At 37.3% G+C, this 21,682-nt stretch overlaps 1 long non-coding RNA gene across 1 annotated transcript; it reads right to left on the bottom strand.

Moving 5' to 3' along the window:
- Positions 1 to 1,866: 1,866 nt before the first annotated feature.
- Positions 1,867 to 10,506, bottom strand: LOC121109330. The gene is made up of 3 exons (XR_005844993.2): positions 10,034 to 10,506; positions 7,924 to 8,044; positions 1,867 to 4,320 (listed from the first exon to the last, which is right to left on the bottom strand). It is a non-coding gene; the product is annotated as an uncharacterized LOC121109330 (long non-coding RNA).
- Between the last annotated feature and the right edge of the window lie 11,176 nt (positions 10,507 to 21,682).

Below are 21,682 nucleotides of genomic sequence, written 5' to 3'. Positions count from 1 at the left end.
GGGACCTTCCAAATTCCTAAGTCCCATGCAACTGACAGCACAGTTAAGATATACTCCACAGCTCTCCTACTCCTGCAGCACCTGAAGTTTAGGAGCATGTGAATGAAATACCTCACATTCTCCTGTTCATGCCAAGCAGAAAAAGGGCCAGCAAGCCATCATTCACTTCCCACAGGGCCTGGTCATCTCCTGGGGCCATGCACAGCCCCCAGAAAAAGACATATCTCTGGGCATACCTTCTCTCCACCAGGAGAAAGCCCCACCATGTGAACCGAAACCCAGGACTTGAACAATGTTTAGGAAAAAATATCATAGACCATGAGTAAAAGAAATCAGAAAGCAGTTCCTTCGAGAGGTGCTCCTACTGTACCTGTCCCCAGCACACCCTTACAGCTTGCTGTGTCAAAAATTGACTGCTATCACTTATTGTTCCTTCATCTCTCCTCCTGTGCGGAATCTGTCACAGCAAATTTCTGTGCAGCGTTTCAGAAGTGATAAGAGAGATGACTGTGTTTGAGCTTTTCCTTTGTATCCTGCAGATGGGACAAAACTTTCCTTAGAGAATTATTATTATTCCCATGTAAAGAAAAATACTCTGGGAGTTATCCCAGCGGGTCAGACCAAGGGGTGCAATTCATGCTCAAGCATGGATCATGCAACTCCACCTACAGCAGAACGATGAGCTCACATCAATATCAGCACTGGGGAACCCACAGTTGAGTTGGAACCAGTACACTGGTGCCTCAGAGAGCCCTGGGGCAAAAGAGCATGAAAACAAGGGGAAAAGGTGGAAGAAGAAGAGTGCTTGTAGGATCCTCCTGCATCATGTTCACAGAGTGCTGGGCAGACAGTTACACAGGCTTTCCAACCACTACTACAGCTAACTTACGTTTTTACTCAAGTACCTCTGAAGTCTTACCTCTTTCCTTGTTATTTTTCAGCAGACAGCAGCATACTCTAAAACCTTAATTGTATACGTAAGTAATAACACACTATCTGGAGGGCATATCCTGGGGATTAATGACCAGCTGGGAAGAATGTGATAGCCAGAAGTGCAGCTAGAGGCTATTGCACATCCTTGATCATTTAACCACTTGAATGCTGCTGAGCACGTGGTGTCCATGGGATAGACATTATCAGATACTTTTCTTTGTACCAGACAAATCACTCTAAGTCAACAAAGAGCTGGAGCTGGTGCTTTAAAGAAATGCTGCTGCATCTCCCACAGCAGCACTGAATCTGTGACAGAGCACAATAAAGATCCCCTGAAAACACCCTGCGCCATACTCATTATTGCTGTTATAAAATTAAAATGTTGGATAGGGGAATAAGTATAGTAGGCCACAGTTACAATGCATTAAGCAGAGAATAACACCATTAAAGAAAACACCATCCCGCTGCTCTGAGATCAGAATCACCCATTGTTGATTTGCTTGGTGTGATATTCTATTTTCACAATCTGTGGCGTATGTGTGCCTCACTGCTACAGTCCTTGGTTCTATTGTTCTGGGATTTGTGCACAAAATAAAAGTATAGTCCTTGACCCAGAGAGTTTACAGTAGCTTTAACACGTTTTTGCTTGAACGTCTCTAAATAATTAATTCAGTGTAATCTACATAAGCCATTTCAGTTTACCAGTGCTACCTTATAGCACTCTACCTTGCTGATGATCATCATTACCTTTTAGAGTAAAATGCAGCCAGCAGTAAGTTTGTTTTGTAGAGCTTTGAACAGTCTGAATGTTAAAGAGCTTATAGAGCTTATTAAGGAACAAACTGCTAACAGAAAATTGTATTCCCTCCTATCACTCATCTTAGGGGAAAAAAGAAAAAGAAAAAAAAGAAAAACAGAGATGAAATAACAATGTATAAAACAAGGAAAGATTTATTTTTCTAGTGCCTTGCATATGCAACAACAACAACAATAACAAAGAACATATAATTAAAATTTCAACTGGAATATTTAGATCTCAAGCTAGAACAGGAGACAAGAAGCTAAGTTCTGATCCAAGCTGACATTCTTTTAAATCTTCATCATCTCCACTGAACTTAGTGAAATCACTCTGGATTAGCACAGCTGGTAATTGGGTCATAATCTGGTCCCTCTGTACATGGATTTCCTACATGACATTTCAGAAAACTTACAAAAAGCTTTTTACAGATAGATTAAAGATCCCAGGGGCACCTCTATTTCACAAATCAAAGCCCGAATCATTAATGGGCTCAGAACTTATCTGACATAAATTCAGCCTTGGAGCAATTGTCTATAGCCACAGCGTGAGACTTAGTGAATGAGAGGAAGGTTAAGGGTGGCTAGTCTTGCTGCCATTCCATTACAAGAGATGGGGGACTGCAGGCTTTGCTTTGGAACGTCTTTAATCCTTTTTAAAAAGAGTGCTTTAAACTCATTACTTTGTAACTTTTTAAATTTCACTGAATTTGACATCTTAATACCACAGCCATTCTTGCAAACAATAAATAATGGTCTGATTTGGCTTTGTTATGTTTGAGCCTCAGTGAAATTTTTACCAGTTTTAGGGCCAGCTCTCCCATAACATACAGAGATGAAGTCCCCACTGTGCGCAAAGATATATACACACACAGATCCTAGCTCCTCCAATTTCATCTCGAGATCAAACTCATAATTGTGTGGGGTTTGCTGTGTATGCTTTGTAGTCAGTCACATAGAGTTCTTCAGCCCAGGTCTGTGTCTGTAAAAATGTATGAAAAGGTCAGAAAGGACATAAAAATGCTTGCATTCCTTCCTGCTTTACCTGTGCAAGGACTTGTCAGGTCTGTTTCTGAGTTCACACACTGGGCCTTGTCCAGTGGGCCATGATGAAGATGAACACATCTCTCGCTTACCGCCTGCTTCAAATGAATGCCGCTCTCTCTCCTGGAGATGTCTAAAGTGCTGCCATGCAGCAAACTTCTTTGGATGTCCTGGTTATGTCAGGTGTCTCCACAGCCAGGCAGATGCTCTTTGCTGTGTCCTCAATACAAATGACTACTGGTCTGTCACAATAAATGCATTCTCAGTGTGAGGACCATGAATGTCCTTATAACTGTTCTCTTTTTTTCAGAGCTTTTTACCTCTTTGGGGATATGTAGTAATGTCAGTGAATTATACAATTTATTTTATTTCAAGAGGATCACCTTTATCTCCTCAAAGCTGAAATATATTATCAGGTAAGCAGCTGATGCTGAGGGGCATACACTTTGACATTCTGACAAGGTGTTTACATTCTGGAGAATCTTTTAGAGGTTTTGTAGTCCTGATCTTTGCTAGTGATTTTATGCTATACTATTTCAGCAGCTATTGTTAAAACTTAGAATATTGCAGTTGCTGCAATGGAATTGAAAGAGTTAGCAGACTGGAAAATGGAGGGCAGCTATCTCACCCAAAAAAAGGAAGGAGAAATATTGTGTGCCTTCATATTGCCACACATTCCATTTGTTTTCTGTTTGTGCGTTTTTTTTCTTTCTAATTTTCCTAATGAACCTACACCAGCTGTCTGAATACCACAGAGGCCCAAAGAAAATTGCAGTTTCCCTACTATGTACTGACCTGATACTGTGTTTTAAGTCTAGTCAGTGAGGGAAATGGTAATTGAAATCACCATAAATTAATTGCTCTGTTTTCAGGCAGTACAGAGAAAAATTAGTACTAGGTATAACAGAATGCAGAACAACTCATGAAAAAAAGGTGCAGGTATGCTTACTAAGTGACCCTTATCTTTCTCTTTTATCAGGAGAATTATTCATTAGCAAAGAAAATTTGCATTCATACATCAGTGCCCATAGCTATATTGTGCTTCACCAGCCATCTTATGTATAGACCCTGATTGCACAGATATGTACACATATGTTTAAATTTACTCCCAGAAGTGGTCTCAAGTAAATCTAATGGGGTCATTGCAGAAGCATGCTTTTTTGCAGAATAGTTTACAATAATGTATCAGAGCTTTACATACTGGGCTCACATTTGTAATCAGACATTTTTATTCACTAAGGCAGAGAAGGCAGATTCAACTTACGTCATATTACCTAGAAAAGCCCCGATCACCCCTAAAAGTTACCCACCTAAGGAAATCAGGTGATTTCTATTGCTATCCTCTGTATGAAACATAAAAAACTTATCCTCTACAGATTTTTTTGTATGTTCTGACCCACCACGCTAACTTTAGGATATGTACTTGCCATCTGCGGTCTCTAACCATCTTGCCTCATGCCCTCATGGAAGAAGGTTGTGGCTGTTTCATGCTTTCACCATCTTCTGCCTGGCAGACACTGTGATCTTGGAGATCTGCCCTGTGAGTTTCTCCAATAAAAGCCAGTAGAAATGCAAGATTAATTCAGACAAAGAAGTAAGCTACATATATAAATTAACTTGATTCATCATAATAAGCATGACAGAGTACTGTTAAAATTGGCCTCTTCAAACCAGCAATTAAAGATTTATACTATGTGCAAACACACTTATTAAAGTATTATGTAAAGTATCCACATTTTACCAATTATCATGATAGATTACATTACAAAGTTAGACTAAAATACCCAACACAGACACAAAGACTGGATTAGTTAATCATACTGCTGAACTTGCATAGATTAAACTCCTGCGATGGTTTTATCTGGAAATGTAAGACTAAATTTTCATATCAAAACTTTAATTTTCCTAAGCACAACAATTAGCTGTGAAACATGGGGTACAATCATACTCATCACTTTTCCTTTACCCTGTCTTCTTTTATATCTGTATCTGAACACAAAAAATACCCAAACACATAATAATAATAATAAAAACCTGACTCCAGGTCAAAGGGATGTTTTAAATAAGTAAATGGTTCAATACAAATTAATAATGGAGTGAAGGATGAAGGAAAAAATGAAATTAGAGAGAAAAAGAGGAAGTAATATTAAAAACTCCTTACTGTAGCCATGACTTCTGTATTATGAAGTAATACCTGCCTCCTACCCAGGCTGAATGGACCCTGTTTCATTTTGTTTTTGGCTCCCCTTCTAGAGATGGTACAGAATGGTTCTCCAGGTGAGGAGAGGCTCAGAGGAGACTGGGGCTGCTATTCATTCATTGTTACACTCAGAAACTATCCCCAAAAATAGGCTATGTCAGTGCTGCAGGGATATATATCAGCTTGTTAGGCTGGCATTTTAAGAATGCATGTTTATTTCTGGTTATCCTCAGCAGCTTCTCCCATGTCACACTGCTTGGGATGTGTAGGAGAAAGCAGGTCCATCAAAGAGACATAACAACCTTCTGGGGTTCACTATGCAAGACAGGGCCTCAAACTTCACATATGGAAAAGGCAAAAACTGGGGAAAAAGAAAAAGAAAAAGAAAAAGAAAGAGAAAAAGAAAGAGAAAGAGAAAAAGAAAAAGAAAAAGAAAAAGAAAAAGAAAAAGAAAAAGAAAAAGAAAAAGAAAAAAGAAAAAGAAAAAGAAAAAGAAAAAGAAAAAGAAAAAAGAAAAAGAAAAAGAAAAAAGAAAAAGAAAAAGAAAAAGAAAAAGAAAAAGAAAAAGAAAAAGAAAAAAGACCTTAGGTTCAATTCTTTGATTCAAATATAGTTAAGACTCCATTTGTCTGTACACAAATATAAATCTATATGGGTTCATCTGGGTAACATCCACAGGGGTCTTGGATCTGGCAGAGAACAGCATTTTCTTTGCTTGTGGCTGTCTCTCTAACGCATTATGGTACTTCTAAAGTGCTAACAGCTAATGCCCAGTATTTTTTTTTCTTTGTCTAGCACTTCTGAATCTGTGAAATAAATGAAACATGAGCCATGAATGCAGTCAATAAATAGAAATGTGTGCTCTTTGTGGTTTTATTTAGCACTCTGATCACTTATTAGGATTTAACACAACTGGTGATCTGTTTGCTTTCTTTAAGAGTAGCTTTTGCTCTACACTCTGCAAGAACTTTTCTGGTAACATTCCTTCCTTAAAACAAGCACTGTGTGAATGGAATGGGGAAAGCTCATTGGTTTGATTATTTGTTTTTCAGCTTGTTTCTAATAGATCATCATCTCTTACCAGGACAGAAGAAAACTTACTCTTGCAGCTTACAGGTATAAAGCAATGATTCAAGCATTTCAGTTTTAAAGCAATGTGAACTATACGAGACATAAGTACACAAAAATATAAAAGAAGTCTTTCTTTTTTCTTTTATTTTCAGAAAAAGTTACACCCACTTAGGGACCAGTAGATTTGCAAAAAAGAACATGCTTGATGCAAGTTTCTTCAGAGAACTGTACCAGAGAAGATTGCCACACAGGGATATTTTAGACTTGCTTTTAGACTTTTGTTTGTTAATGTTGCTTGTATTTCATTTCCTGCTAATTAAAAACTGTACTGTCTATTGAATTTGTACTAGTAGCTCATGGAACAATAATAAAAAGTAACTGAATTCCATCAAGGAAAGAAATGAAAATTTCTACTCTGGATCATATCACAGATTCAAAATGTGCTTTATATAGATTAGGGTATGTGTTGTAGGCTTGGGTTTTGGAATGGTTGAAGTGCTTTGATTTTTTTTATTTTTTCCAGGAGGGCCAATTTTGCATTTAAATAGAAACTGCTTCAAACTAGAAAATATTTCATTGCAAGCTGCATCACCTTCTGAAAGGCATTTCATGCTTTGTATTAGAAAAGCTTTATTTGAGAGGTTTATATCCCAGTATTGCACCAACCAGCAATAGAGGCAGTGCAACAAAATATAAGAATGGAGTCCTGAGAAAATACAAACACAAATTCTGAGCCAGTTTTCCTGTCTGATTTGCTGCCAGGTGAACATACTCCATACGTACACTAAACTGGCCAAGTATAAGTCAAGTCTACTCAAAAACAGAACATCCACATTTGAAGACTTTTCAATGTAATATTCTCTGTCATGGACCTATGGTCTCAGTAGAAAATGGCATCCAGGTCTGTGGACATCTGCTGGTAGATGAATTACATTAGTAAACTGAAATGGGAATAATTCATACTGACTGCTGTTCAATCTTCATACCCTAATCAGTCTGGTATTTTAGATTTAAAAATGCTTAATGAAGGAAAAGATTAAGGAGACAGTGAATCATTACCCCTGCTATGCTGGGTACAGCTTGAGAAAGAGAAATTTTTGTTGTGCCTTAAAAAAGCAATAGTGAAACAATTTTCAATCTTTCTGAAGCTATTAAGTATACAAGTTGATACTTATTTTTATTACTTAGATTTAACACTGTAGTAGCACCTTTGATGACATCAAAGGTCAGAATCTCAAAGTGCTCTGCGCTGTAGCAAACACAATACCAGACAGCCCTTTCCTCAGGTAGTAGCCAAGCAAAAAAAAAAAGAATGTAAGAGGAAAACAGACATTGAAGTGTCCACTCTCAGAGAAGTCAGGAGATTTATGGCAGAAACAAGAGTCTCAGATCTTCAGACACTGAATGCTGCAATTTAAAAAAATTCTTCAAATATTATTTTATATATTCTTTATGACATTCTGGGATGGCCTGCAATTAGCAAGGTTAAAGCTGCTAGAGTCCCACTGTACACATGGCTCCATCAGCTCCTACTGTTTCCATGGACACACTAGTTAATTCCTTGACTTTTTCTTGATGCTGTCTTATTTAGAGAAAACTGGAAAGGAGGTGGGAGAGGAAAACTGGTGCTAGAGAAGTGTGTGTTCTGCAAAATCCAGTGGAGTCTGCTGACTTATGCTGGGTTTCTATGCATTCAAGAAATAGAATTTCCTTTATGTGTCCTAAACATTTTCACCATTTACCTTTTATCTTTATCTTATTCTGCTATGCATTTGATACAAGCGTTTGAGCTCTCAATCAGCTATGCAAAATGAGAGATAATCTTGTCATCTCATTTTAATCTCTTTTGATTCTGTAAATTGCAAAGGCAAAAGTAGTACCTAAAGTAAGCTCCCGGCAGTGGCTGCAGCCTTTTATGGCCCATGTTCACAGCTATACCCACTCTGATTTCTTCACTGTCATCATTTACAGCATCAAAGGGACAGTTAGCTCTCTTCTGCTCTGTTAAAAAAAAAAAAATCAAAGCAAGTTTATTAAATTATATATACATGTACTTGATGGGTTGTTTTAGATGTCTAGCTTTAATATCCAGAGGAAAGTAGCTTGCTTTAGCATAATTAGTGACTAATGTTTTTTTTTTTTTTAAAAAAAAAAAAAAGGAAATATGTTTTTATAAATTTATGTTTTGCATCTCAGACTGAAATGTTTCTTTCTTACCCAGATAGAATTAATGCAAACTCTTCACATCACTGTACAAAACAAGTACAACACCTAATTCATTTCTATGCAGCAAGAGTTGCTTTATGAAGCCTTCAGTAAAAAGCCTTCCAGAAATCGCAACTCATGCTCTCCCTTGAAGAGCTTTAGGGAGCAAAAGGAAATGGAAGCACTTGAAGAGTCTCCATGTTCAAATACAAATGGATGCGCATCTGCTGAAGATAAAACAATGCTAGAACCTCTTGTTAAGCATTTAGTATAAGCTCACTAAAGTAATTCAGTCTCAGACAAACTAAACTGTAATCCTGCTCACCATAGGTCTCACATGAATATGGACTTTGAAATGACAACATGACTCAAGGCGTATACATTAAATGTAATTTTGACAAAAGTAGGTTGTACCACCATAGATCTGGCCACCTGAACTGAGGTACTTAGATGGTATATCTTTTTAAAAGGGCTTTTTTTAAAATTTTACTACAGTTTTTTTGTTTGTTTGTTTGTTTTTTGACTACAATAATCACTCTTACCTGAATTAATTTCTTAAAAAAGAAATAATTTTCTGCTAAATATTATTACAGGAGTATTTCAGATCTTCTTGTTTAACTCTTGAAAAGAAGTAATTCATGTCCAGTTCTTTCAGTGGCGTCATAAAACTCTAACATTTTGCCATCAAGTATCAAATCTAAAATGACACATCTTCTAAGATAAAAAAGTCATTTTTCTTCAAGAAGAAAAATACAATCATAAAGGTCAGCCTCTCATCCCTTATTGTCTTTGGGTATTCGGACTATGACACCTGAATTATTTTATGCATATTAACTATTTTCTTTCATAATTTTTTTCTTTTTTTCATGCACTCTCAGCTGCCTGTCTCCTTCTGTGATTTCTTGCCTGTAGTATTTGCTTCTATTGACAGCATGAGAAGACTCTCTCAAGGGTCCAGCTTGACCAAGGCCATATTTGGCTGTTAACAGAAAAAGAGGAAATAAGGAGACAAGGGTTAGGAGTTGAATTCATGTCTAAGAGTCCGGGCAACTCAGAAATGTAAGGGCACTATGATTTTTATCAGAGACACATTTCAGGAACAAAAGAAAAACGTATGTCACAAAGGCTAAACACAGTGCATGGGGAAAGGACTCTAGTAAGAAAAGACAGGGAATTTTTTATGTCATAAATGTTCAGTACAAGAGCTGAAGTGTTAAAGCTGACATTAACTAGTTGTTTGATGACCATTTTTCTAAGTACAGGACATGACAGTTGGAAATCTACATACTGATTTACATTATTTTCAAAAATGCTGTAATTAATGTGTATGAAAAATGGTTAACAATACTGAGCTAAAAGACTAAAGACTCAGAAAATGTCCCGGATGAATCTGTTCTATCTCAAGAAGCCAAAAAAATGTGAAGCTGGTGATACTGAATGATATGATAAGGGAGTCCCAGGTAGCTTCCATGGGCTCCACTCTTTCTTCCAAGGCTGACATTTTTGCCAAAACAAGGAATGATAGCAACATGGAAACCTCATTTTACCTATCAGGCAGTGAATAAAAGTGCATAGTACTCCAGTGGCATGTCAATGCATGCTTCCATTTAAACAACAAAAAACAGAAAGTACAGAGCAATAGTGCAGCCTTACACCACAGGTAAATTCGTGTAAGAACAGCAGTTCTTTCACTTTATCTGAGTGATTTAAAGTATTGAGTGGTTTATGAAGAACTGGGAAAGGATGTTCTCATTAAGCAGTGAAAATCAGCAGATGACACCTTACCTGTATGTTCCAGCCATTTTATATAGATGCAGTATTAGTAGAAGACATTCCTCTAGTCTGCGTACACCTTCAGAGTACTGTCCATTTTCTCTCTGCCCTACGTTCCCTTCAGCTGTGTTTCCACTGATGGAAAGGACTACTTGTTCTTCTCCTTGCATAATTCAGGTTGGGAAAAAAAGTTTTTATATCACTTTGTTTAGAACTACAGTCTGAGTACCCCAGTGCCAACCACCTTGCAGGCAGCCAGTGGCAAGGAAGCTCATGTCTTAGCTGTCTTCAGGAATCTCCATTGAGAAAGAAAAGCCCAGATGTCGAAATGAGAAAAAACAGTCTACAAAGAGGCACAAAGTCATACTAGGTCGGTCACAGCTTCAGTCTCCTCCTTCCTCACAAATACATACAAACAGAGAGCACCTAAATAGCTCTCTGGTTAAAATAACAATGGTTTAATGGGATAGGGTTTACAGAAAACTAAAATATGCCTTAATAGGCTGGCTATGAGTTCTCTAGGGACCTTGGATAATTAGGCTTTCCTAAGAAAGCAAGGCAGCAGGATAATTGCATGACTCTTAGTGGAACATTAGCCAAGAAGAATTGACCTTGACTATTTTCTAATACTTTTCCAGCTAGAGCTGGAAACGATTTCTCAGTGCAGATTAGAAGTGAAACCAAGTCTATTTGTTTTGACAATGATGATTTGTCAACACATTTTAAATGGGTTTAAAGCTGTATTTCATCTCTGCCAGATGTTCCTCCTTTAGTTTCAAACACGGAGGTTTAACATTAAATTCTGAAAGAACTAACAATATGAATGGAAAGATGTGTAAAAGCTTTTGTCTTTTAGTGAATCAAGCTGTTTATACACTTTACATTTTATTATTGGAACTCATTAGCAGTAAGAATATTGTCATTTAAGAGTGTTTTTTTGAAAGAAAAATAAAAACAGATCTTTAATAAAGACAATTTTTTTCTACTGTTCTACTGTCTACGACTGCAGTCATAGCTATTGCACATAATCAATATTCACCAGTTAAGCAAAAGATTTATTGCATGATAAATTATCATCCTTATCACAGTAACAGTATTTTGCCTATTTCTGAAATGCCTGAATTAATTCATGTCCTTTGGGAAACAACATTTTTTAAATTTATTCTTCCTGTTCCTTACAGATCAATAAACAATTCAGTAATGTATATGATTGCTGATTGTGACTGATATCATTTTAACCACTGTGATAAATATGAAATATAGTCATCATAAGAATAATGAAAACGTAATGAAAGGCAGACAGACTTGCAATAAAGGAAGGATAGCAAATGCCAGAAGAGTATTCCTATTAGATATCAGAAATAGTGTCATATAAAAGAGGCAAAGCTAAATGCTTTACCATTACTGTAATTTCAATTCAGAAAATGAAATGAGTTTGCTAACAGCAGCTACTGCTGGAGGGGAGAAGGCAGTTAATTAATTTAAACTAGCTAACACTGATCTCACAGGATCACCTGGGGTCCAGTCTAGTTCCCACTGAAGCCAGCAACAGCAAGAGCAAGCTTTGATGAGGTTCCTGATATCAGTGTGATGTTTGCTCAGTTCTAAGAAAACAAATTATCAAAGCCATAGGAAATTTTAGCCATCACCAAAGCCTGTGTTTTTCTCATAGCTAGCTAAGAGGTCTCTAAAACCTGTGTTTTTCTCATAACTAGCCAACGTGTAGGAATTATTCATAATACTGCATTGTTAATTACTACTACGTAAAAAACATTTTCATCAAAACTATATTGTTGTAAAATGGATTTTTGACTAATTGAATTTCCTCAGACACTGTTGTTTCTATGGAAATGCACTACTTTTAAACAAAAATAATCTCTAAAAGCAGAAAAGCTCTCAGACATCCCTTCACATCCCAGTCCTCCACCAGCCACTGTTTCCATCAGGCACAATGTGTTTCACCAGCAAGAGGTGGTGCCTGTGGGATACACAGCAGAGAAGTCTCTCTGAGAGGACACTGAGAGAACTGGGTACCTTAGCCACTGCATCAGGATTTCCCAGTAAACAGTGTGGTGGATCTCACAGAACAAAAAATAAATAAATAAATAGTAATAAAAAAAAAATCAGTTTTCAAGTCCTTTTCCAGCAGTTTCCAAAAAAAGAAAAACAATTTTATAATTCTAGCTGTAATATTCCAATTCCTTTTAATAGAGTAATTATCTAATGTCAAAGTGTTCGGAGAGATTCTAAGCCACTGATCTGGATAGGCTCCACAATATCTCAGACTCAGTAAGAAATTTCTTAAAGTTTAATGAACAACGTTATTCAAAATGGTTGCTGTCATTCTACTGTTGGAATACTGTCCACAATCATTCCTCTGAATATTAGAATATTCAGACTATTTTCATTTCAAACTTATCTCTATTTATTCATTTGGTGGATGAAAAACTTACCATGAGCCAGCAGTGTGCTCTTGCAGCTCGGAAAGCAAGTGGTATCCTGAGCTCCATCAGAAGAGGAGTGGCCAGCAGGAACAGGGAAGTGATTGTTCCTCTCTACTCTGCTCTTGTGAGGCCCCATCTGGAGTGCTGTGTCCGAGTCTGGAGTCCCCAGTACAAGAAAGACAGAGAGCTGTTGGAGAGGGTCCAGAGGAGGGCCACAAAGATGATCAGAGGGTTGGCATACCTCCCCTACAAAGACAGGCTGAGGGAGCTGGGCTTGTTCAGCCTGGAGAAAAGAAGGCTGCAGGGTGACCTAATTGCAGCCTTCCATACCTAAAGGGAGCCTATAAACAGGAGGGGAGTCAACTCTTTGAAAGGGTAGATAACAGTAGGACAAGGGGAAATGGTTTTAAGTTGGAGGAAGGAAGCATTAGGTTGGATGTCAGGGAGAAGTTCTTTACTATGAGAGTGGTGAGGTGCTGGCACAGGCTGCCCAGAGAGGTTGTGGATGCTCAGTCCCTGGAGGTGTTCAAGGCCAGGTTGGATGGGGCCCTGGGAAGCCTAGTCTAGTATTATATGTAGAGGTTGGTGGCCTTGCCTGTGGCAGGGGGGTTGGAGCTTCACGATCCTTGAGGTCCCTTCCAACCCAAGCCATTCTATGATTCTATGATTCTGATTCCATTCCTGTTTTTAAACAGCTCTTCTGCTTCACTGCTGTTTGTGTGGATCATGAAGCAATAGCTTTATGTGGTGTTTTTTGTTTATTTGTTTTGCCCACTAGTTTAAGCAGATCCTGAACTTCTAATCTCCCCTAGAAAATTTTCTCTTTTCATTCCCATAGTTCTTCACTGTGTTTCATAGAATCATAGAATAATTTGACTTGGAAGGGACCTTAAAGATCATCCAGTTTCAACTTCCTTCCATAGGCAGTGTTGCCCCCCACCAGATCAGGCTGCCCAGGGACTCATCCAGCCTGGCCCTAAACACCTCCATGGATGGGGCACCCACAGCTTCTCTGGGAAGCCTGTGCCAGTGCCTCACTTCCTTCAGAGTGGAAAATTTCTCCCTAACATCTAACCTAATTGTTCCCTCTTTTAGTTTAAAATCATTCTCCCTTGTCCTATTTCTATTTGCCTACATAAAATGTCAGTCTCCCTCCTGTTTATAAGCTGTCTTTAAGTACTGAAAGGCTGCAATGAGGTCTCCCTGGAGTTTTCTCCAGACTGAAGAAACATATCTCCCTTAACTACTCTTTGTATGAAAGAAGCTCCAGACCTCTGATCATCTTTATGGCCTCCTCAAGACCTGCTCCAACAGCTTCACATCTTTCCTGTTATTGAGGGTCCAGGCCTGGATGCAGTACTTCAGATGAGGCCTCACAAGAATAGAGTAGAGGGGAACAATTGCCTCCCTCTCTCTGATGGCCTCCCCTCCTTTGATGCAACCTACAGTACTGTTGGTCTTCTGGGCTGCAAACACACCATTGGCTCATGTCCAGCTTTTCATCCACCAAGAATCCCCAAGTCCTTCTCCCCAGGAGAAGGACTCTCTTCTCTCAATGAGTTCTTCTCCCATTCTGTACGCACATCTGGGATTGTCCTGGCAAAGAACAATACAGGCTGCCTGCATCATTTTCTGCCCTTGTTTAACATCTTCATCAGTGACCTGGATGAAGAGGTAAGAGTGTACTGTTAACAAGTTTGTTGATGATTCAAAGCTGTTGATGACTCAAAGCTGATTCAAAGACGATACAAAGGGAGGAGTGGCTGTCACACCAGAAGGTTATGCTGCCATTTATCAAGACTTGAACAGACTGGAGAGCTGGGAGGAGAGGAACATCATGAGGTTCCACAAGGGCAAGTGTAGATTCCTACACTTGGGGAGGAATAACCGCATTCATCAGTACAGGTTAGGGGCTGACCTGCTGGAAGGGACTGTGGAGAAGGACCTAGGTGTGCTGGTGGATGACATGTTGATCACGAGTGAGCAGAGTGCTCTTGTGGCCCAGAAGGCCTACTGCATCCTGGAGGGCCGTCAGTATTTTGAGAGAGGTCGAGGGATGTTATCATCCCACTCTGCTCTGCCCTGGTGCAGTCACATCTGGAGTACTGTTTCCCTCCAGTCACAACTGGAGTACTGTTGAATCTTATTAGGTTCATGTATGTTCATTTTCAAGCTTGTCCAGATCCTTTTGGATGCGATCTCTTCCTTATATTTTATCAACTTATAGTGATAATAACTCATCTTCGTGTGATCTTCAAACTTTTCCTGGAGGTTTGCTCGATTCCACTATCCAGTTCATTGATAAAGATGTCGAAGAGCACCTGTCTCAAGATGGACTCCTGGGAGAGATCATTCATCACCAGTCTCCACCTGACCTTAGAGCCATTGACCACAACCCTCTGACTGTGGCCATCCAACCAAATCCTTATCCACTAAATAGTCAATCTTTCAAATCCATCTTTCCAATTTAGAGATAAGGATGTGGACTGTATCAAAGGTGTTGTAGAAGTCCATGTAGATGACATCAGTTGCTCTTCCTTTGTCTACTGATGCTGTCATTCCATCATAGAAAGCCAGTAGATAGGTTAGACATGATATACTTGTGAAGATATGCTGGCTGTCTTGGGTCACATCCTTGTCTTGCCTTCACATAACTTTCAGGAGGATCTGTTCAAAATCTTCCCAGGCACAGACATAAGGCTCAACAGTCCATAGCTCCCCAGGTATTCCTTTCTTCCTTTCTTAAAAATGAGAGTGATGTTTCCCTTTTTCCATTCACAAGGGACTTCATCGGACAGCCACAACTTTTTGAATATTATGGAGAGTGACTTGTGAATTTAATCAGTCAGTTCCATCAGGACATTGGTTTGCATGTCATCTGACCTCAGAGACTTGTACTCATTCAGTTGCATTAGCTGGTCTTGAACTCGCTCTTTGCTTGCAATGAGAGGGATTTTTCTGCCCCAATCTCTGATAGAGGTTCAGGTTCCAGTTTGTGTACATGTATTTCTTTGTACATATTTCCCAGGTGGGACAACACCCAAACCAGAATCTGTTTTGAATTCATAGATACACTGAGATCAGCTATGCCCCTTTGCTCCTTCCTCTGCAAGCTCTCTTCCCAATTCACATCCTTTCTGCTTACTGAGTGTTTTCTCATTAAAAACAAAAAATAAAAAATAAATTCTCATCATATCTGGATATCATTTTATTTTTGTTAAACCATATCTGAGTCATTAAGTTCTTTCTATGTGAAATCTCTCTCCTCTGTATGAAAGATGCCTCTGAACTTCACACCATCAACAAATTTCATCAGCACTCTGACACTTCTGGTAGCAAGGGCATTTCTGAAAATATTAAAACTCAATTTGACAAAGAACTTCTTGAACTATTCCACCAGTAATTTCCTATGAATCTGACAGTTTTTTTCTGTCAATGCAACTTTTTCTTGTCTTCTTTTAGCTAGTACATTTAATGCATTACAATTCTCCTAGTAACCCTCATCTTCACCCTCTAAACTCATAATTTCCCCTGTGCCACTATGTCGAGAGTTTTCCTATCAAAAAAATAAAAATAAAAATCATCTACAGCATTTTCTCTGTCTTCAAAACTAGTTCTTATAAAAAAAAATCTGGCAAGAAAATCTGGCAAAACTTTTCTATGGTAAATATCAGAGGCATTTTTTTTTCCATTTACCACTGTTCATACAATTCATACAATTTCTTCTCTTTTCTTGAATCTACCTGCATGATTTCTTTATTCCCTAATACATTCTGCCTTTCTATACTGCATTGGTTTGCTGAAAAATATTTCATAGCAAAACTGTGATCTGACACAATTTTATTATTAAAAAATTATAGATTCTTTTTTTCTTTTTTCCAGAAGAGTTACTTTTTTTCCTTTTAATGTTGAATGCTTGAGGGAGAACAGTGTAAATCCATTAGTATCACTACAGTCATGGATTCTCTTTCTCCAATGGCTCGACCTTTCTTTATTATTCATTATGTCTTAGCAAAAGAGGGATTGTTAGAGGACTGTGCTAGACTAATTAAATAAAATTGGATCATATTAAATTTTTTTGCCTTGTGATCTAAGTTTAGAAGGGCAGCTGAGGCTTATGACTACTTTATCTAAAACTGAGTGACTCACAAATTCAGACAGGAGAAAAAAGTGAAAAGCCAGTGCCATTTTTCAGTAGGCCTGCCACTTTCAGATAGCAGTACCTGAAAATATTCTATGCTTAGTGGCATGCCCTTGGCCCTGGAGATGACTTCTCTTCACCTTCTTTCACAGAATGTCTGGTTTAGAGTAAGAAAAGCAGATTTTTTGACAAGTAATTTAATGCTGATGTTTGGTGATTTCTATTTTAGAAAAGTGTTCTGAGTCCTGCTACATTTGAAAGGTCCCTGTCCCTGAACAGCTCTCATCTTTGCTCCCACAGAGACTTATTCTCCTTTAGTGCTCCCACCTGTGTTGAGCATTTGAACTCTACAAGTCTGGCCTCTATACTTGTTGGAGCAGAACTAACAGCAGTAAAGCTGTTCTACAAATGTTGGCAATTTTTGTTGGATATCTGCAAGTTCTTCAGCTGAGAAGTACAGCTTCTTAGCCTTCTGGAAAGCAAAATTTAGAACTGCACTACAGCCAGCTCTACAATTCTAAAGCTGGAGGGATTTTTACTGAATATATTTCCCCAAGATGTGCATACCTTTTCTTGTCTCAAAGACTCCTCAATTTGTAGCTAGATTAGTTAGTAGTTCCAAAAATACAATGGCTTTTTAACTTTGTGGTAACCTTTTTCCATCATCTGAAAGTTCACAATTCTGAATAGGCAACAGATGATATCTGAAAGAAATCTCTCTCCAGAAATGCAGCTTGAAGAACACTTTCAAACTTCTCCACACAAAAGTTCTAGGTTAATCTTCTGACAAATTCTGTCAGAAATTGCTAACGCTGATTTTCTTAGGGTCATCTACTTTGGGGTGCAGTGGATTTTTGTATGGTATTGACATACTAGTTCCTGTTTCTATTGCATTATGCAACACCATTCTCAACAAGTAGTTTCCTGCTAACAACTGGCTTCTTGATTTCTCCAACAAATTTTTTTTTCCTGTTATATCATGGAGCAGTTTTCCAATGGATATATAATCTTGCTAGAGAAACCTGAAATATAAAATAAATATTCTCATATTTTATATGTTCTGTTTTCTGTAATATATTTGCAATCCAGCTCCTTCATTTTATTTCACTTAATTCATTCAGAATAAGTGAAAAAGGTTTTAACAAGACCACTTATTTGGAGGTTTGTTACATTTGCCTAGGATTTGCATAGGGTATGAATTCCGATAAGTGCACTTTTTACTGTTGAAATAAGCAAATTAACAAAATGTTTATCAAGTGCATGCTAAGGGAAGACGAATAAGATAAGCTTTCCTTTGTTATTTCTTGTCTGCTTTTACCTAGGAAATAGTGATCTAATAATCTGCATGGGCAAAATTCTATTCTTATCCAGATGCATAAAACTCCTTTTGAAGCAAATGAAAGTTCTTCCTTTACATATTAGACTAGAATTCTGGCTACAGAGTTTGAAAATGAAAAATATCTATTTTTTTAATCTAATCCAGATTTCTTTCAGATCAAGTTAAAGATGTAAAAGTTTGCCTGCATTAAAGACATACTGCACTGTCTACCAATATGTGTTTATACTTTTTTAGAAAATATGGGCCTATAGTCACATAACTTTTCTGCTTTGGACAGCAGCTCTTTTGCTACATAGAAAGTCTGCATTTATATAGAATCTTTATAACAACATCACTGAGCATGTCTAATGTGGTTATAATAAGGAAAGTATCTAAATTTAATAGAAAAAGTCAGATCTTCAACTCAATAATTTTAATGAATAGCTTGAGTTGAAAGGGACCTTAAAGATAATTGAGCTTCAGTCTCCTGTCATTGGCAGGTTTGCCACCCACCAGATCAGGCTGCCCAGGGCCCCATTCAATCTGGTTTTGAACACCTCCAGGGATAGGGCATTCACAGCTTCCCTGGGCAGCCTGTGCCACTGCCTCACCACCCTTTAAGTAAATGAGTAAAGCTTATGTGTAAACCAAGATTAGAACAATAAGTTACAAGTCAGTTTCTCAGAAGAGAGTAAACTTGATGTTGAACCTGCTGCACAGCTTATTGAGAGTAAGGTGCTGGACATCTAGATTATCTGATGCTGGGATTAATATATATTGTTTCTATGATCAGAGGTAAGAGATTTTGGATTAAAAAAATGCGTTTGGAGAGATGTATTTTTTAATTCTCAAACTTTATCTGTTATAAAGTATTTTTAGAAGATATCAAAAATATTGGATAAACCTAATGACTGAATATACTGTTCAAAGACATATTTTCCACTGGGTATTGCTGCTGGTAGAATTTCACCAACACAGAATCTACTGTTGATTCCCAAGCACATTTTCTAGGCATTCTTTTGTAGTTCATGATGACTAAAACCAACAGTTCAAAGTAAGATCAGAACCTTATTTTATCTCCACATCAGCTACCCTATGCTTACAAGAAAAACAATCAGTTTCCTACTGAACAGAAATCTGATGATCTTCTGTATATTCCTAGAAGAAAGGCATTAATTCTACATTCCATAGACATGTATTAATTGTCATTCCTATGAAGTGTTCCAAGACAAAAGTAAAGGGGTGATATGTATAAAAGTAAGGGAAATATTTAGCAATACTTTGCACAAATGACTGGCAAAAAGTGAAGATAATGGTACTGCAGCATATCAATAGTGATATGCAATACATCAGTCCTACATTTTTTTCTTGATCTTGAGGGGAAGTATTTGGCATTTCTAAAAGTTAATTAATTCATTACAGAAAAGAAGTTTGGAAGTAAAAGTTTAAGTGAGTTTATAACCAATCCCAGAATTCTGCATATACTAAAGGAGGAAGGAAATTATTTTGAAATTTTATTGAAGAAAAATATGTCAGTATTATTTCAACAACCCCGAGGTCATGTTGATTTTAGATAGCTCCACTTTGGTCATACTCAAAAAGGGCAAATAAATATTTAATGAAAAATATTTCAGATGTACTCCACAGAGTGCTGCTACTTGAGCCAAATGGGAAAAAGAGTCAGGAAGGCAGCCACCCTTACTGGCGTTATCAAAGAGAGAAATGGATCATAGTGAATGCCCCAGAGATCAGTGACTGAGCTGTGTCAGTATGAAGTTCAGCAAAACTCTTCAGGTACACAAGCTTCCAATTTTTTTTCACTTTAACACCATAGATTACTAGTTCAAATGTTTTTATTGATCAAGCTACCAGGTGAGAAGCCAAGGGTCCAATCTTTCAGTACTTCACAAGTCAAAAACACTGTAATCAGGAGAATGTACAGCTTTAAACGTTGAGATTAACACAAAATAAATTAAGGTCAAGTATGTTGTATTTTCAGTGCTACTGAAAGATGGCTAATGTATATAAGCCAAGCAGAAATGAAAAGATTATACTATACACATTCAATTTAGTGAGCCAGTGATGACACTGATTACACAATTTCTCCATGATACTCCTCATGAATGATTATTAATTCTCTTGAAATACTGCCGTATCTTTGCATCTTATGGAATCTAAAAACTATTCAAATATTTTGCAATAAATCTTTAAGAATGACAAAAAAACACACACATTAACCAGGAAATAAGTTTGTGACCATGGTAGAAATACCAACTGTCTTCAAGTTGCAGAATATACATGATAGAGTATTTTACTAAAGAAAATCTCAATACACAGGTGCATTTGCAATAGACATTCAAATAAATAGTGGTCATTAAACTACATTTAGTATATGCAAAACATTTAGTACAAAATAAAAGTCTGTTTTTAAAAAATCACTTATCCATATTGATTGAGTCTATCCCATGAAAGGCAGCCTGTCATTATAGAAGCCATATTCAACAGCAATATTTAGAGAGAAGAATATATATATGTGTGTATGTATATAAATGCTTACAAAATGACTAGCATTTGCTAGCTCACAATCTGTGTTACAAGAGTGTAGCTCTTGTGTGTGTAAAAGGGCAACAGGAATTGTACAAGGTTAAGCTACAAAACATACAAAGTGAGTCTAGATGAGGCTGTTTCACAAACACATTGATAAGTACATGTTCTGCAGGGTTACTGTCCTTATCAAAAATTTTAAGTGGTGAACTTCACTTTAAAACCTTGAAATTGTTCCCTTCCAGCAGGAAGCAAGTGAGCCTGCTTATTCAATACAGGCTGAAATAGTCCATAAAACTGTCTTCCTTGTGATCTTTGGCAGACGACACAACACTGTGTGTAGAGAGCTAACTATGAAGGTTGCATCAGAAACCCTTTATTAATTTTCACAAAGCACAGATTATTGTGCTAATCCCACAATAAGAATTTGCATTTCACCAATCAGGTTCGTACTTCCTCACCAGAAATTTTAAAAGCAAAATGTCTGTAACTAAAGATGAGCAGGAGTTCAGCTACACCCAGAAGAAAAACCTATCAAACACAAAAAATATTATTTGGGTTTTTATTGAGATTTTAGGCAGGCATCATCTAATTTTTGATAAAATAAAAATATTAAAAACAATATTCTTGTGCTAAATGACGCTGTAGCATCATACAGTATCCCCATTTTTGTGCAAGAATTGCAGGTTATTTGGACATCAGTTTCCAAAAGACACCTTTTTCTTCCTTCTCTATATAGAAAGGTGATATATGAAGTTTGCCTAAGTATTACATGAATTTTATTTTTCTGTCAATTTGAATAAATGATCACACTACCTAAAGAAGGGAAATATTGTAATGTGAAATTTTTAATTTAATCATAAAATACTACTTTCTGCCCAAAACCAAAGTAATCCCAAATAAATTTCTGTATTTGAAAGCTTGTATCTGACTTTATTCCAGAGTCTATCACTTCTTTAAACAACCCAGGGAGAAAAGGATTCTCTCCATTTATTATGGCCAGAGAAAAGGAGTTCATTGTGTCACATGATATATGACGTTATGAGTGTAGTTTTATCTCTGGCTTTTGTGGCCTCAGACATCCACAAATTAGTCTACATTTTCCTAGTTTGTTTGTTTGTTTGTTTGTTTGTTTTCCTATGGCAGCAAAAATACATGAAATTCTTTCAAAAATCATGCACAGAACAGTCTTGATTTTTCAGATTCCTTTTTAT

The sequence above is a fragment of the Gallus gallus genome, chromosome 1 (genome assembly GCF_016699485.2).
Source record: "Gallus gallus isolate bGalGal1 chromosome 1, bGalGal1.mat.broiler.GRCg7b, whole genome shotgun sequence".
In the NCBI taxonomy this organism is placed as follows: Eukaryota; Metazoa; Chordata; class Aves; order Galliformes; family Phasianidae; genus Gallus; species Gallus gallus.
The sequence above is the reverse complement of the archived record's forward strand: the minus strand, read 5'-3'. Positions and strand labels throughout refer to the sequence as shown.